This window comes from Callospermophilus lateralis, chromosome 11, assembly GCF_048772815.1.
Source record: "Callospermophilus lateralis isolate mCalLat2 chromosome 11, mCalLat2.hap1, whole genome shotgun sequence".
In the NCBI taxonomy this organism is placed as follows: Eukaryota; Metazoa; Chordata; class Mammalia; order Rodentia; family Sciuridae; genus Callospermophilus; species Callospermophilus lateralis.
The window spans coordinates 112,211,325-112,229,996 of NC_135315.1; the positions used below are offsets into that span (position 1 = coordinate 112,211,325).

The 18,672-nt window shown below is 38.7% G+C and overlaps 2 pseudogenes; both read right to left on the minus strand.

The window, feature by feature from the left end:
• Positions 1 to 9,304: 9,304 nt before the first annotated feature.
• Positions 9,305 to 10,355, minus strand: LOC143410768 (hsp90 co-chaperone Cdc37 pseudogene; annotated as a pseudogene).
• Positions 10,356 to 12,050: 1,695 nt separating this feature from the next.
• Positions 12,051 to 18,358, minus strand: LOC143410769 (CDKN2A-interacting protein pseudogene; annotated as a pseudogene).
• Positions 18,359 to 18,672: the final 314 nt, after the last annotated feature.

An 18,672-nucleotide genomic window follows, 5' to 3' on the forward strand; every position in this document is an offset into this window, starting at 1 on the left:
AGTGATACATCTTTCTTACAAGATTATTGCTTTAATGAGAATTTACTACTAAATAAGATGAAGTTTGAAGTAACAGTATTTTTTAAAGTATGTAACAAGGCACACATTACTGTTCCAGGTGCAGAAAGAAATACAAAGAAAATAAAAATACAAGCTTGTGTTTCTAATACGATAATGAAGACAGCACAAGATTTAGTAGAAATTTGAAACCATTTTATTTTTGATTTGCAATGAAAGTTATATCTCACATATTAAACATGAGTTTTGTCAACTAATGACTAGGTAATATCAATTCTTGAGTTACCTACACACAATTTTCTTTGAAAATCAAATAAAATTCACTTTGTATATTTTGTGTAATACAAATCACAATATTATTATGAATGTAATGCATATTAGCATATACTTGTTGGGCTAAGACTTCCAAGAAAAGTGATGATTAAACTTTTACAAACCAAACAATTTTGTTTAATTTAGCATTCTTGAAATTTTAATTGAGTCACTTCTCATATATAACCTATTATTACTGTAGGAAGTTATTGTATCATAGAAAATCCTGAGGAAATAATACATTATGTAAATTTATTTGTAACTTTATTATCTTTGTATAGTAGAAGTAACAATATAATTATACAAATAGCTATAGCACATGGACTCACCGCATAATGAAAACAGTGCAAGTGTTATCTTACCATCTCACAGAAGGGCAGTGCTAATCAGTATTGTGAAAATCAAGCAATATTTCATATAACCCATACAGAAGGTGAGAGAGATCTCCACAATCCATTTCACTGTTTGTACATATACAATTACATATATACATATAATATATGTACACATGAACATGCACACACACAAACACAGCAAAACTGTTATCCAAAAAAAAAAAAAATCAGCAAAACAAAATATAAGTGTTGTATTAGAGAGGATAAGAGTACTGAAATGGGCATGCTACTAAGGTAGGTTTTGCATTGTATGTATGCTGAAATGCTTACATTGATGATATATAGAGGTTCATGTACATCAGACAAATGTCATTGAATCTGATTTTAAATTTTGTGTAATGTCTATATTTTTTGTTTCAAGATGGGTTGTGAGTCATCCTCAGAATTATGAAATTAGGAGAAAATTCAGGTTCCTATACAAATTTTTTATTAAGATATGTTTAAATTATACATTCATTCATTCTCACCTTAGAAATATAAAGGATATAAAAAAGAAGTATATTTAGTAAAATATGATAGTGATATCAAACTCTATAGAGTTCTGCATCCAATAGATATTCTTCTTGTTCCTTGTTAAGGGAATCCTAATTATTTTCAGAAAACCACCTTCCACCCATGAGGCACTGGGTTCGATCCTTAGCACCACATAAAAGTAAACAAAAGTTCTGCATCCATGTATAACTAAGAAATATTTTTAAAAAACTGAAGATATATATAAACTATTCATAGGTGAATATTAAATGAAAACCCCATATGTTCTGATGAGAACAATCAAGATTTAAGCTGTTACCTGTATTGGTTTACTATGAATGGCGAGGAACCTCTCCAGAGTTTGTGTGATGAGATCACAGAGCTGCACTGATGCTCCACTGCCTTCAGATGTGAACAGTCACCACTCCTTCCACTCCATAAAGCTGCTAGGGGCCCTAGGCCATTTCCCTGGCTGGGCGATATATCATCTCTGGGGAGCCAGGGCCTGGAGGAGCCAGTCTGGACTAGGGTTTGGTGCTTTGCTGGGTGATCCTCGCATCCTCATGCATCCCTCTGACCCTCTAGGCCCACTGGACCTGGGCGGCTCGGTGGGGTGGGGGGAGGGATGTAGGTGGGTGGCGGGGGGGGGGAGCAATTGCCTGCTGCAGGATGCTGTTGTCTAGGCGGCTAGCTTGCCTGGTGTGGCCAAACTTGTACTGTGTCTCATAGAGGCAGTGGAGGGTGCTGCAGGCAGGTGGACTTTAGCGTGCGGCTCGGACCTGGAAAAAGCAGGATTGAACACAGGACAGATGAGCCGCACCCCCACAGACTCTAGCTCTGCTTCAACTGGGGGAAATGGTTGGGATGGCATTTTTTGAAAAGAGCATGCCCCTGGGGCTCAGTCCATTGGTCTTCTTTCATATCATTACAATTGAGCTGCGGCTTGTCTTCAATATTTGTCAGAATTGGCCAGCACCGGGAGCCTCTCCAGTTATCTGGGGAACGGTGACATCATAGCACTGTCAGTCCGCCTGTCTTTGACATCAGGAAGTATTTGGAGAGAAGCCAGGATGTCACAGTGGACACAAATTAGGGCCCATGGCATCCAAGGCCCCAAAACGCCCACTAGAGAGAGAAAGAAAGTGCAATTACCAAACAGCCTCAATCTCCGTGCTATTGAATCTCAAGTTGCTGGATGCCAGCCTGTTCGACTTTGATTGTCCTGATTCTTATTGTGCTTTTCCAACATATCACAGGAGCATGGTTAACAAAGTTAGCCATTTCATTAGAAAGAATCAAAACCAAGGTAGCAGGATTTTGACTAGAAGTGAATAATGGGAAGTTCAATGGAAATGTTTTTATGGAAGCTAATCTCAGTGCCACCACTCCTGAGGGGAATTACACTAACCAGAACCATCAGGAGGGCTGAAAATTTTGTAAGTCCATTTTTTTCTGAGGTGCTTAGGGCCTCCATAACTTGCTGAAGCTGGCTTTGAACTCAAGATCCTCCTGCCTGCCTCAGGCTTCCCGGTCCCTTAAATGATAGGAGAGTGGCAGCACCCTCTCTCAGCCTTTCAATTTTTGGCTAGATATCTTCTGGCTAATATTTTTTAAGGGAATGTCCTGGAGGAGGGAGAATTTGTCAAAAATGAATTGTTATTTTTTGTTGTTATAAAGCTGGGGTTAGAGTTAAAATTAATCCCAAATCCTTTCTAAATGATAATGATACCAGAGTTCTCTTTATCTGAAGTTCCCTGCCTCTAATCCTGCCCCAGGCCGACATGCATCACTAAGATTGTATATGGCCAGAGCCCAGCCACAATACTTTTCTCACTGAAACGGACTGAGACAAAACTTTCATGACACACTCCAGGACTGCAAGTCTCAGCAGGAAACTAAAGCTTCTGGCAGTATTGTCTTCAAATGTGAAAGTGATTGGATATGACTTGGGATCATTTTCCTGCAAAGCTCTTCATGGAGGTCAGACTGGAAGAAGAAGACCCAGTCACCTGACATACTCACCCTCTTCAGATAATCTAGATCCTCAATGCTTTTAAACATTGTCTCTCTTGCTGAATCAAGTCAATAGAATGTGGTTGGAAACACAGCAGGCTTAAAATGGAAGCATTGTTTTGGTAAGAGTTTTCAGAAGGAAGCTGGGGTAGGAGTTCTCAATGCTTCACCAGTGACCTTTCCTCATTAATTGTAGGCATCCAAGGGAGGGACAGTCATCAGTAACTGATAGGTAACTCCACTCATGTTGGGACAAGTGCATGGACTACTGCACACATGGCATGCATTCATGTCATCTGAGTGGCAAACCACTCCCCTGTGCTAGGAGTGTCAGTGGCAAACCACTTACCCCATAGGCACAGCTCTGTGCATAAGGCCACATGTTGCAGTCCCTGCACTTGTTCCATGGCCCACTACTTGATTGGTTGCTTCAATAAGAGTTGGAAAGAATTTGTATTGGTGGCTGCCTGTAATCTGCTTAGCCACTGCCTGGTAACTATGCAATAAGATCAGACCTGCTTCCTGCTTGGTCTCTGGAGGTCTTGATTAGGAACTCTGCAGCCACACTCTCCTCTATCCTGTTCCGTGGACCTCCTTGCTGGATGAGAGAGTGCCCACACACATTCACATAAAACAGCTGATGTGGGGCTTGATCAGACTATTCTTAAAAAGAAAGGATGTTTACAAGGAGTTCATGAAATGAAATTCAAAGGAACACCTGCACAAGTCTTGGCGTGGTAGGAAACTTTTGGACCAAGTTCTCTGGAACTTTGCAAAAAAAGTGGCCTAGTACAGGTGGGCAGGGTGGAAATCAACCACAATGTCAGCTTAGAAATGTAGAGGTGATGACAAGAGCGAGCAGCTCCTTGGCGCTGCATTTTCTCCCTCTGTTGTGCCTAGCAATAGGAAGATATTACTTTTCTTCATGGAAGTGAATGAATCGGTGGTGAATCAATATCCTAGGTTCTTCTGATGTCACTCAGGAGGCAAAGTGGGCATTTAAAAAGCTGGATTCCATGTATATTTGTACATTTACTCACAACTTTAATTAATCATTTGATATAAATGTTGACTTTGATGGGTGTTTTCCAGCCATTCCGTGTAAAGTTGGTGGGAGAGGCATTTTTCTCTTCTTGTCAATTGTTCTGTGGAACTTTGTTATTGGGCTTTTTAGGTTAATGCATCAAACATGAATATATTTTTGAAAACAAATTCACATTTGAATGAACTGAATCAAAATTATTAGGAATATGGAATTTTGTGGTGAATATATGTAATTGAAACAGGAAAAAGGATGTTGAATTTTAGAAAGGTTTTAGGATATGTTTTGCAGGTGACAATAATTAGCATAATGTGCTTAGTGTTTCATTAAACTTTTTTGTTTTTTGAACTCATGCCTGGTCAATATGGGGGTCTACTTTTTTGTATGCTAGCAGAGTTTTACCTTGTTTTTACATTTGTTGATGAGGAGCTCCATTTATTTTAAGAGACATTATTCAGTGCTGCCTTTACCAATTTGCACTTGTGTAAATTCTAATGCTTAGGTGAAGGTGCTGTGGTGTAAGAAAAACCTTCTCTCATAGGTCATGTGTCAGAAAAGCAAAATCAGCACACGTGTAATCTGCTGTCCATTGTATGCAACATGAAACAGCCCAGAAGCTGCAGGAGCATTAAGATCCTTGGCAAGTAATTTGCTGCCAGTTATTTTCTTTAAATTTATTTATATATGACAGTGGATTGCATTACAATTCCTATCATGCATAAAAGCACAATTTTTCATATCTCTGGTTATATACACAGTATATTCAAACCAACTCAGGTCTTCATTTACTTTGGATAATAATGATCATCTCATTTCACCACCATTAATAACCCCATGCCCCTCCCTTCTCCTCCAACCCCTCTGTCCTATTTAGAGTTTGTCTATTTCTCCTATGCTCCTGATCCCTATCCCACTATGAATCAGATTCCTTATATCAAAGAACACATTCAGCATTTTTTTTTGGATTGGCTAACTTCACATAGCATTAACTCTATCCATTTACCTGCAAATGCCATGATTTTATTCTCTTTTATTGATGAGTAATGTTCCATTGCATTATCTTTGCTTCACTAATCTTCTCCCCTTCAGTTATTGCTGATGGTATTTTGAAGCTGATAAATCTACTGGTATTTTTCAGGAGGCCATTAGCAATTGCATTTTTTTTCAGTTTCTGTTCAAATAAAGTTAGCTTTTCATTTCCACCTCCTTTCGGTAGGTATTACTCCACAAAAAAGTTCTTAGGCTTTCCCTTCTTTAATGCTCAGCTTTTAAACTTTATACAATTCTTCTCTTTGAATGTGGTTCCTGTATAAAGATGACATTAAGCACCGAATAAATGTGTTCATCACATCATTATCTGTTGCCATCCCATTAGCTTTTTTTTGAGCATGGTTGTACCAGGGGCAGTGACACCTAAAATCTGTATCCTCCAGGGACTGATAACAGGACCCTAAGGGACTTAGCAGATGATCCAGCAAACCCCAGGATTGTTCAATGTGAGAGCTTCTGTCTCTGTCCCATTAGCTCTGGGACCTTTTGACCATTGTCTCTGGCTCATAGCCAGCTGCACCTTCTCAGGGATGCCCTTTAGGTCAGAGGATGTGGAGGCACTGGAGAACTCCAGGGAATGGCATCCAGCAAAAGAGGCTAGAGATTGTGCAGAGCATGATGGTGGTTAGAGGTCATTCCTCAGAGTTGTCAGAATGGAGACTGTCACACACTTGGCCTTCCTTTGGCCATTTCTAGACATCTTTCCTTTGTCAGACACAGCAAGGTGGGTGTGGAGATGCTCAGGCTGTGATCTGAATGCATGTGTCCACACATAGATGGCTGCTTTCCATGGAGAGACACAACTTCCAATGCCTCAGTAAGGCCCTGCCCAGCCCTGACATTTGAGCACTTTCATTATCCTCCCCAGGGGTGTCTGCAGAGTTTTATGTCTGCACAGCCACAGTGGCTGTGCTGAGAAACAAAGGCCCCTTTAGAAGTCCCCCTGGTCAAGTCCACAGAGCCATTGAACCCTGACAACCTCTTGAGAGAAGTGGACATTGCAGGTCAGATGAGCAAAGGTTTTTGTAGTTCTTGCTGAGCCCAGGGCTTGAAATGCTGCTGTTGGTGCAGATAATGTCACTGTGCACCTCAGTCCACTCAACTTGCAGTTGTGGTTCAAGAAGTTCAAGACCAGAAATCATATAATTTGCAAGCCTCATCCAGCTCCCGGATGTGTTTTGTTTAGCTGATGTGACACTTCATTATTATTTTTTTTTTAAATTAAAGTTGTTCCCAACATTATAACATTGAGAGATTTCACATAAAAGTATAGACTCTTGGTCTCTCTCGAAATCTTTGCAGTTTGAAGTGTACCTGAATCACTTTCTCTTGAGAGCTGTGGTCAGATGGAGCTGATAAGCATCCTCCCCTTTTCATGGGGCATAAACTCCTGGGTTGCCCCAGTCCCCACCTCTCCCTATTGCCTCCTTCCTTGCGAGCTTCTTTTCTTTAAGTTGTTCACCTGCCACCAGAGGCTTTTGCACTTTTGCTCCAGATCTTTTCTTCAGTGAGACTGAAGCTACCAGTCACACTTATAAAATGGGCTTAAGCAAGAAGGTGAAAACCTCACACCTCATCAAAGTTAGGTGGGCAATCCCCAACCTCAGCCTGGGGCCCAGATTGAACTCCACACCTCTTTTCAAAGACCCTGCGCCATCTGGCTGTGCATAGCCACCCAGCTGCCTGTTCCCACCCTAGAAACCCATCAAAAGCCACCAATGGGCCCCTGCCCTTTCTGGAAAGAAGAGGGTGAACAAAAAAATGTGTCCCATCTGAACAAGCAGACTGTAGCTCCTTGAGTCTAACTGGGAACATGGTAAATAGATGATGGCAGAATCTTCCCAGGGCTTAGCTTTCAGCCTAAGGTCCCACTGACAAACCGTCCCCTTTAGAAAGTTTACCTGACATTCCTGAGCTGAGCTGCCCTGCCAAAGAAAACTCCTTCAAGGCTCATCTTGGTGCTGAGCTCAGCCCTGTTTGGGGGTTAGAGTGGTGTGAGGGGGATTACAGCTCACACATCAAGCCAGGGGCTAGAAGGCCCTGGGGTTGCTCAAGTCCATCCTAGAATCATTTCCATATACTTGGCTAAATGAGAGGACTTGGATTCCTAATCCCCATTTGCCAGATCACCTGGCTTCACCCACAGGAGAAATCTGAGTCCCAGCAGAGCTATCAGGGCTCAGCCAGGTTCGGAACCCAGATCTGGGAATCCATGCCCCCCCAGCCCATTGTACCTTCCTGCTGCATCCTGTATGCCACCCTTTTTCAACCAAACCTTCTCTTTAGTGAAGGGGGAACACTAAGCCAGCAGCTGTTGAGAGATTGAGAAGGAGTGTGCAGTCTTCCACATTAAAATAGGGGTAGAGGGAGACTGATTTAGTTCCACTCTCTTCATATCTCTGGATCTCTCCTCAAGCCAGTAATGTATTCCTGCTTATTGCTAATACACTTTAAAAAGTGTTATTTGACTCTAAATCACTTTTCTTTTTATACTTAAAATGTTTCCTCTCATTGGTGTTGAGATGACCCTGGAGTTACAGGCTTGGTTTTATTACTGTCAAGATGAGATAAACTGTGAAGATCTCATACAGCTTTTATTGGAACTGTTTTATTTATAAGAATTTTCCTAAGGTCAGATTAATGTGACATGCCTGGCTTTTTTTAGGGTTGCATTTCTTTACTCTGAAACCCAGAATACTAGAGGAAGTGATCTTGAGCAGTGTAATACAACAGTTTCCTAGTTTCTACTTGCACACCTCTGGTAATGGGGAGCTCACTCTCTGCCAAGATGGCCCATCTCAGGTACAGTCTCTAACTCCTTTTCTTCTCATGGACCCTGGCTCTGCTCTTTGGAATGAGGGAGGAAATCTCTCCACAGTCCAACTTACGATCCTCCTAGGGATCATTCACTGCTCTTAAATAGCCCCTTGCTATTACTAATACATGGAATCTAAAATATTTGATTCCATAAAAGTTGAAGGTGAAATTGTGATTACCAGGAGGAGGAAGAAAGGATGATAGAATTAATAAGTTCTGAGGTTCTATTGCAGAGTAGACAATAGAAAGTAGTGCATATAGAGGTAAAATAGTATTGCATATATAAAGACAAAAAAAAATGAATTTTAATGGTTGTACCATAAAGAATTGATTAATATTTGGGGGGGAGGAAAACATTCAACCCAATTTTCATATTACACAATGCATACTTATATTGAAACTTTACATAACAAATCTTTAACATATATATTTTATATTTTCACATTTCACATTTAAAATATTTTTAAGCAGGCATAAAAAAAAATAACAAAAGTTTCAAAGGAACTTTCATACCACAGGAGGACACACTGAATAGGCAACATCTATGAGAAATAGAACTTTTACCAAGCATGGAATTTCCTGGCACCTTGACCTTGGGAATCCAGTCTCCAGAATTCTTAGAAATAAATGTTTGATATTTTAGGTTTTTTTAAATGATATTATACTTATAGAAACTGGGTAGCATGTGAGTGTTTTGCTACATTTTTATTATATATACAAATAAAATCCCATCTAACAGTTCATATTCTTATCCCTTTTGGTTGACTAAACTTATATATGTGTACACATTTCTTGAGCATTTGAAATACTTTATTGGATGATCATTGCTATTTACCAAATATACATGAAAGACTCATAGTGACTGGCCCCTTGCCTGGAGATTCTCTGCCCAGTAGAGGGCAGAACTGTTGACCTCTGCCGCTCCCCAAACCCCTGAGGTTTTAGCATAATGCTGACAGGTTGAGGGAGCTGCAGGCATTGAAGCCCGTTGACTCAAAGCAGAGAATTGGATGACCATTGGGGAACAGGGCAGTGGAAGAGGAAGGCAGGTCAGGGCCCAGGACAGGGGGAAGCAGCAAAACTAGAGGAAGTCAAAGACTGGAAACATGGTGTCTATTTTGGTTTTCTATAAATGGGAGCAGATAGATCTGCAGGTAAGTCAGCAAGTGGTTGTGCCCTGGGTTGGTCACCCACTGACATCTTTCTCATCACCTCTTGGGGTCCACTTCCAGCAATAGGTTCCTGCCTCCTCCCCCTCCTTGGCCTCTCTCAACTTGGAGTTGGGAACATAGAGGCCAGAGTCAATGCAATGCTGCATGTGGTACTTCACATCATGAGGTTCATCTTGCTATTGGTGTCTTGGAGCATCTGCACATCCTTCACAACAAGGTACCTTTGAAGTTCCTCAGGGAGGGATTCTTAGACCTCAACAGGGTCCAGGGCACCAGGGCTCAGCCAATTCTCATGCTCCTCTGCCTCACACTCCTTCATGGCTTTCTCATTGAGGCACAGCTTGGAGCTCTGCACATGCTCCTTGATGGACTCCAGCTTGTGGTTAAAGCTCTCCATGTACTGGTCATTGGCCATATTAATCTTAGCAAAGAACTGTCTGAAGCAAGCATAGGGGTCACCTTCAGACTCTTAGTTAGCTCCAGGATGAACTGCATGACAATGGTCTGGTGGGCCACCTGCTCCATGAGTGCACAATTGTTCCTTCACCTCTAAGTCAATGCACTACCAAGTAGTTGGCTGTCCCCTCACATACCAAGTGGACATTGTCTGACAGGAACTTCTGGCTATCAGCCCAGCTGCAGAAAATGCCAAAGGACTTCATCTGTTTCTCCTATTTCTCCACAAAGTTTTTGTGTTTCTGCTTCCTCACTTCCTATGAATCCTCCTATGCTTTCTCAGGCTTGATATTGACCATGCTTTTGCTGTAGCCAGGGAATGCTCTTTTCCTTCTTGTGCATCTCCTCCATCTCTGCTCCTAGCTCCACTCCTCATTGCAAGTTTCTGTGCCTCAGCCTACAGTCACTCCAGATCTGCCTGGAACCTTAAGTCAACTCCCAGTTCCTTTAGCTTCCAATAGCAATCAAACACCTTGCACTGGTTTTCATGACAACCCCGTCCAGCTCTTCCTCCTCCATCCAGAACTGCTTCATGCACTCCACCCTGGCCTGGTGCCACCAGGGGAAGAGCTGGCTGTATTGCTGTTGGCGATCTGGCCCCTTCACCATTTATAATTCTCTAAGCAAAGCAAAAATAGTTTAGGGAATTGACTTATACTTAAATTACATTGTAAATTGGTATAGTAGGGTAAGAGTATTCAATAGTCCTATAAGATGGATGAAAATTATCAGCAAATTGCTAGAATGAATAGAGCTATATAATTTTCTTACTTAAGAAAAATTACTTGAAATGTCAATACACACAACAAAAGATTATGAATTAGCATATGTATACATATATAATCATAATTTTTGGAAACTTTCATTTTTATTATTTATTTTTCAGTGTGTTACTACTAACTTTTTTCTCTAAGTAACAGAAAGAATCTGGGATGTATAAAACTAACAAAAACATGTAAAACACAAATATTTTATAAAACAGGATAAACTTGGTATAACAATTTATCATTAAATTAAAAAAAATCATATGATAATTTGTTCAACATATATATTTCATGAGCATATTTGAGAAACATTTTTTTTCCCATCAGGAGTAGAGTTTGTTAGCTTTCACTTTCCAAAGAGTTGAATAGTTTTTAAAATTTACTGAAAAAATGTTATTTTTAAATTATTTAAATAAGTATTGCTATTAACATTTTATCCCTTTAAAAGTCTCCACAATATGTTTTAAAGCAAAAATTATTATGTATTAAATAATAATACATAAAATATTATGTATTTAAAAAAACCTGGATCAATTGCAATACGTGGGAAGTAGCACTTGGAAGATTTGTATAACTCAGTCAATTTGGAGCCTAAGTCAGAGTTGTAAGGACTGACAGAGTAACTAGGAAAATTACAAATATCTCCCAATAAATATGCTAGTGGCAGTGACTGAAAAACAGAAAGCATGCTTCCTCTAGGATAAAATTGATGTCTGGGATATCAGGCAGTTTCAAATACCCAGTATCTTATTTTTTTGAAAAGGTAAAATAGCTTAAATCATTTACTATCTAAACAAATCAATTAAAATCTAAACTACTGTTAATAGTAGTCATGAAATATGCTTAATATAGAAACCCACATTTATGTCTTTAAGAAAAATTGTAAATAGTATTCTACCTCAAAATATAAATTAACCCACTTAAAGAATCATCAGTGGTCAAAATCATGTTGAATTTTAAACAAATTCAGAATAAAATAACAATAAGTACATTATACTGCTTTATATCTAAAAAATGCTTACAACTTCTCATAAAAATAGTCTGAGGCAACTATTTTTGCTTTTATTCTCTTACAGACATGTTCAACACTATGGGCAACATTCTTAAAACCAAGACTTTCAGACATTCAAATACTGTGGTCCCCTTTTCTTTGATGTGGTTTATTCAACTAATAAAAAGCATTGTAGACAACTTAATATATTTTCACCAAACTTAAAGTAGTACAAAAATTTTAAGAGTCTACAGAACTACACATTGTACCTAATACATCATTAAAAATAGAAGTCAGTATTTTTTTCAGCAAATAAAACAGCATACTGGTATTCTGTTAATGCATACCTTTTTAATATGTACAGTCATTCATAAATTATTTACAACTTCTACTTATGTGAAGAGAATTAAAATGTAAATTTTTCTCCAAACCTGGAAAAAAGCAATACAAAATTTGTGAAAGCCTGTGTTTTATACTGTACAAAAGTAAGCCAGTTTTCTCTTCAAATACCAGATACTATATGCAGTGATATTTTTGACATATTACAGATTATGGCAATTCTTGAGGATGTTTTAAAGCTGAAGGTAAGTTTACAGGTCTTGATTCTTCATCAAGGAGTACTAGATCTTCTATCTCACTGCCTATGTATTTCCTTTTACATATTTTTACCACCATCTTTTTTCTTAAGAAATAACTTCAATGCTTCTCTTGATGCAACTGCTTTTGCATTTTTTTTTTTGCTTTTTCCACAGCCAGTGCCCAAGTACACTGACTTGCACCACAATTTCAAATAATACTTTCTTAAGAGCTTTTATTTTGTGGCAGATCTGCCAGTTCTTTTAGTGGGACAAGAAAAATATCCAGTGTTGCTTTCAGAGCCTCAATAGCTGTATCTAGGAGCTCTCCATGATTCATATTGGTACTAAAGCTACCAACAGCTACTAATTTCCATGCCACTGTTTTATACAGTTTATTGAAGAAAGGATGCTTCTGTTTCACATCTTCATTGGTTAATTTGCAACAACAGAACTTGATAGAAGTCTCACTTGACTATGAAGTACTTTTAGAAGGAAACTCTGAGGTGCTACTCTGAGAACTTAGAAGTTAGTTTTAGAATAACTTAGTCTTAGAAGCTAGCTGGGACACACTTGCTAAGGAAGTGCTTTTGGAAACCATAGATCCATTGGTCTGGGAGCTGCTCTTGGAAGCTAAAAGTGATGCAGCTACCTGGGAAGTGTTTTTGGAAGTGAGCAGTGATGTATTTGTTGAGCTTCTCTTGGGAGTTAGTAATGATGTGCCTGATGAGAAACTGTTCTTAGAAACTAATTATGAAACACTTGCCTCTAGTTTTGGAAGTAAATCCACTTGAAGCTGTCTCAAAATTAGGTTTAGAAGAAAATAAAGCAGACTCTACTTCTGAGCTTCCAGAAGTACCCAACAAGGGCACCTCAATCTCTGAGCTGCTCTGAGAAGCAGAGACTGAAGAATCTTCCATAGCACTCATTTTAGATGAGCCACTTTGTTGTCTGGAATCAGTGGACTGGGTCATGGACTATTCACATTGGATTTCAACAATAAAGAAACAAAGATGCTGAACCATGCTTATCTGGAGCTTCTGATTCAGAAGCATTTCCAGATCCTGCCGTTGTTACCTGAGAGGAAATGCTGCTACTGCTTTGACTGGAAACAGATCGCTCTCCCTCACGTGTAGAGCTATTCTGAACAGAGATGCCAGAGCTCTGAGTGGAGTTTCCACTACTCTCTGTTTGGTGAATGACCCAGAACATGTAGAACTCTTTTCCAACTGAGCTGATGTACCTTCTGTTTTGTCAGAAATTTTTGCAAGATCTCGCTCAACTGCACAGTTGTTTTTTTTCCTTCTGATTTGTTTTTTGGATAGCTCTTATACCCCATCTTAGCAATCAGTTTGTCTCTTGTTGTATGGATTGGAGCATCGGTCATTTTGATGCCTTCAGCCATACTAAGAATTTTATCCATAACTTTTTGAGGGTACGAGCACCAAAGCAAGACGTGGTTTGCCTAGGCCATGGAAAAGGAAACTAGCTGCTGCATCTGCCGACTGCAGGTCCCACTTCCTCTGGGTTAGCAGAGGCAAGGCCACCCTAGGGGGCCAGGTGCCCAGCATTGCGGAACAAAAACTCCCAGTGGTGGCGCCAGTGTTAGTCAGTCTTGCCCTCTCAGCACAGCACCTCCACCCAGGCGGCCACCCACGGGTTCTGGCTCAGGAACTCTGACACCTCTTGCACCCTGTTAGGCCTGCAGGAGGTGGAAGACACCAGCAGACGCTGCTCCAGGGAAGAGGCAGGGTGCGCAGGGGCGAATGGCCCTGTCACTGTGGCCTGCACTGGCTGCCCTCCAGAGAAAGCCCCTCAGGAGGCCCACACACCAAACAACAGCATCCAGAACAGCTGAAATGCCCACTCCCCAGTATCTTATGCAGTGTTATCTGTATGTTCTTGTAAAAATCAAATTTCCCAGTAATGATTCAAAGGAAAAGTTTAACTGTATTTTTTTAAGTAGAGGGAGGGGTGGAGAGAAAGAGAGATAGTTTAATAGAGGAGCCTGCAGTCATCTGCCACAGAGAAGAAACAAAATGCTTAAGATTGACTGCATTTTGAGGAAAGTAACTGAGTGAGAAGTCTGGAAATTGGGAAGAAAGTGGTGGGCACCCCATACAACATAAAATCTCATAAAGGAACAAAGAACACTGCAACTACAAGGTAAACTTCAGGGGTGAGGATAATAAGGACTTTCCACATTTCCAGGCAAGGATAAGCCAGAAAATTGCATAAATCCCACTCAGAGATGTTAAGTCCTAACTAGTGAAAATTCCAAATTACTCACAGGATTTGACATCATTTGGGGAGCTGAGTTGATTCTGAGTGAGAATTAAGTCCAAGAAAGGTCACCTTGGTCAATTCCCAATTCCTAGAATCAAAGACGCAACAATAGCTCGACACCATTATACCTTAGGGACCAGTAGCTAATCCTCAGATACATCTAGATACCTTGTACCTGTGCATGCCTCACAGGATGGGAAACAGAACTCTCAGTTTTCTACAGATATAAGATTAGTGTTATGAATGCCACATGCCTTGGTGCCACCCATGACTGCTGTATGGAGCCTAAAGAAGTTCTTCTCTCTAGAATACAGCCTTGGGGCTTCAGTTCTTGCCTCCTAATGCCCTGGCATCACTTGTGTTGTCTTTTGGGACTTGGGGAGGTCCCCTCCACATCTGGCAGCAGTGAGACATTAGATGTCATTGTCACAAGCTCCAGAACCATCAGTTGTCAGATCTGTAGGTTCTGAAGACAAGCATCTTTGTAAGCTCGTGTCCCCTCTAAAGTTGTCAGTGTACCTTCATGAATTGCTGAAGTCTATACACTAATTAGATGGTACTCACATACACTGGTGATACACGTTACAGATGAAGAAATCACATAGAGGCTTTTGAGCTTACCTATACCCCAAACCAAAGCACTATACCACTGACATATCTCAGTAAGTCAAAGAAGTATTTTTTTCCTACAAAAGCTGCTTTGTAGAACTAGAAGTGAGAGCTTTTAAACAATATGTGTCCATATCAATGTGGTAACACAATAACTTATGAAAAAACAAGGAAGCATGACAACCCCCCCCAAAAAAACACAGAAATTCTCCATAAATAGATCCTAATCTGCAAGAAGTTTATAAGATCCCTGAAAAAGAATTCAAAATAAAGTTCCTAAGGAAACTCAGGAATATTCAAGAAAAAACAGATAAATAATAAATGAGATATTATTCAACTTTTATTGAATTCTACTCCTCTTTTAGCACTTAACTCTGAAAGCTCAGCTAAACAGAAAAGATGTATTTTCTAGTATGTTGAACAAGCATGAATCCATGGTCTGCTAAAGTGACTTCACAGAGAAAAACTCACACAAAATAGGAGTTAAGAGGCATGTAATGAAATTTCTAAAGGAAGCTAACTTCCTGTCTTTATATAAGGCTGTCAGAATTGGTTGGAACCGCTCTAGGACACATCAAGGCATGAGTAAGGACATTGAGTAAGTTAATTGATGCACTTGATTTCACATTCCATTTTCAAGCATCTACAAAGCCCATCCAAGATTTGACAAAAATAGTATTAGGATTTTTTTTGGAATGTTAAACATTTTCTTTTTTTCAGTAGTTACAATTACCTCTAAAATTTTGTATTTTCCTTCTCAACTATTTTTCAGTGAAGAGTAGAAACAAGAGTTATGTACAGTCTTCATCATGCTTCCTTCTCAGGTGCAAAGTATGAATGGCTTGCATGATTGTAATATTGTCATTCTATTTCATGGTTTTTACATATGCTGGAAGACTACTATTTGAAACATTAATCCTTTATATGGCAGATATGGACAAAATTCAGAGATACTTTTGTTAAATATTATGGTCTATTATTTTCCAAGTTGATGTTGCATTTTGGACCCAAAATTTAAAAAATGAAAGGAAAAGAAACTGCTGAAATTGAAATTAGGTACCCTGGGAGGAACAATACTGAGTCATTAGCATGTAATGAAGTACCCAATTGTTATGTGCCCTGCTGTTTTCAACTTTTGCAGATTGTCAGTTCACAGTTTCGAAATAAGTGGCATGATGCGAAAGACTCTTCCTGTGACTGGTCTGCTAAACTGAAATGCTTCCTGACTTCCTTAGGCTCTTCTTCTGTTGCAACTCAATGCTAATAGCATGATCCATGCTTTTGATTTTAAAAACCATTTACACAGCAAAAGAATTTTTTGAAGTGTTTCTTTATGCATACCAGTTTATTTAATTTCTATTTTCCACAGAGGATTTCTAATGTGCTTACACTAACATTTGCCTTTAGCCCAGAGAAAATTTTGGTTTTTATTTTTTGTTTTAAAAAGGGAACTGCCTTTCTTCACATTAGGATATAAATGGCACCTGATTTTATTTTGATTCAATATCCACCTATCATCTAAAATGATTTGTTTAGAAAAGAGCAAACAAACTTCAGGATAGGAACATATTAAGTGGATGCTGTTCAGTAAATCAGTCACTAGCCAAATGAATGATTCAGCTGTTGCTATTCCAGATTGGGAATTTGAAGACTTGATATGAAATGAAGGATGTATAGTTTCTTTTCCTTAAATTTATATTGATTATATGATGGAAATTCACTATTTTGAACATGTTGGCTTAATTGAAATATTTTACTGAAAGTAAGTTTACCTTTTTCTTTTCAATTTTTTAAAATGTGGCTACTAGAAAATTATGTATGTGGTCTCCATTTTACTTTAATTAGAAAGTTGTGTTTTGACAATAGATCAACCTATGAGATCTAATGCTGTTTTATAACCATTACAATTTTACTTATCTCAAGTTCTTATTTTGACTTTAAAATATTTAATTCAATCATAAATTTCTTTTTATCTATTTTAACAGTTTTTAAACTTATTTAAAGGGTTTTAAACACTTATTAGATATAAAGCAATAAGAATATAATGATGAAAACAATAGGTTCTCTTCCCACAAGTTGCTGATGTTTTAATAGAGAAGTCTACAAAATTCTAAACATTTACATTAATGTGATGTAGTCAGTAATGCAGTTGTGCTCATGTGTTTTTTGGAAGAGGATCAAAATAGACGAAATATACTTTGACAGACCTGGAATTAGGAGTTGAGATGTGTCAAAGGTATTATTGCATAATAACAACATTTAACAGTATTGAAAACCTCACTTCTTGTTATGGAGGCAGAAAAGGTGGCATGTTTGCTCTCCCAATCTCTTGTAACTAAATAATGGACATGTGGTTCAGTATAGATTAGTGACAGTAGAGGCAAGGCATCCATTAGGACTCTCCCAGGGAAAGTTATCCTTTCTACTCTGAGCAAACTTATGAAGGGAAAACTCTCCTGTAGGGCTCTTGATTGTGAGCAGTTCAAGTCTGGGGTAGACATAGCCATCTCTAGAATACTGAAATTAAGCCAGAAGATGATGACCAAAAAAGGAATGGTCGAATGGAAAGATGTTCTGCATGTGGGTCTTGGAAAATATTCTTGGACTTCCCTGAAGTCAACCCCACTCTTCTATACCATTCTGAAGACATTTTATTAGATTATATGATAAACAGCCCTATTGTTCCTTAGCCAAGGTGAGTTGGCAAATTGTACTATCAACTATAAGTAATGGATGCATGCCTCAGAGAAGCATCAGAAAAGGTCTTTTTAAAGCAATATAATAAAATAATATGAGTTTACCACACTGGCTAGGTGGAAAATAACAAGCTAAACAAAACAGGAAGATCACAAATGGGCAGCATGATGCATCAGAGGAACATCAAGTAACTCATATAGCTTAGCTTTAGTCAGATAGAAATTAGGTTGAATATTCAGTTTATTTTGCTTGATTACAGAGTTTGAATGCAGTTTTTGTTTTTGTTTTTGACATTTTGAGAATGCGAGCGCTCTACCACTAAGCAATAAACCCAATCTCTAGTCAATATTTCAATATGCTTTTCATAACTAGTCAAACCTCTTACTCTTCATTGTTTTAATTTGGCAGATTTTGAAAATAATTTTTGGTGTGGGAGATAAAAATAAATACCATAAATAGTATTAATGTTCATTATGCGTCACATACTAAATTAAACAATGTGTGCATTTTATTTAATATTCACTGAAATATATATTTGCATCTACATTAGATAAGACAATTCAGAAAGTTAAATGGTTTTTAAAATACCACTTAACCGCAAGATCAATATATAAATAAACATATCACTAACAAAAAACTTGCTCTCATAATCATTGAAGAAATTTTTGTCAGCCTGACATTTACCTGCATTTTTCGAGCAATGACTTGTACATTTGGAGTGTGTCTAGCAGCACTACCTAAAGGCACTAAATGGAAACGGTTCATCCCCACACACTTGCACATGCACTACAGATGCAACTTGCAAATCATATACACACTGCTAGTACCTACCCCACATAAAACTATTAGCATGCGACATCAAATTTATAGTTCCAAAATAGGCCTCAATACTTCCTTCCAAAAATTTTTCTTTCTAATAATAGCCACACTCCCATGTGTTTGAGTCTCAGCTCTATACAGGTAACAACAATTCTCGGAGAAGTAAACATGGTCAGTCATTTATC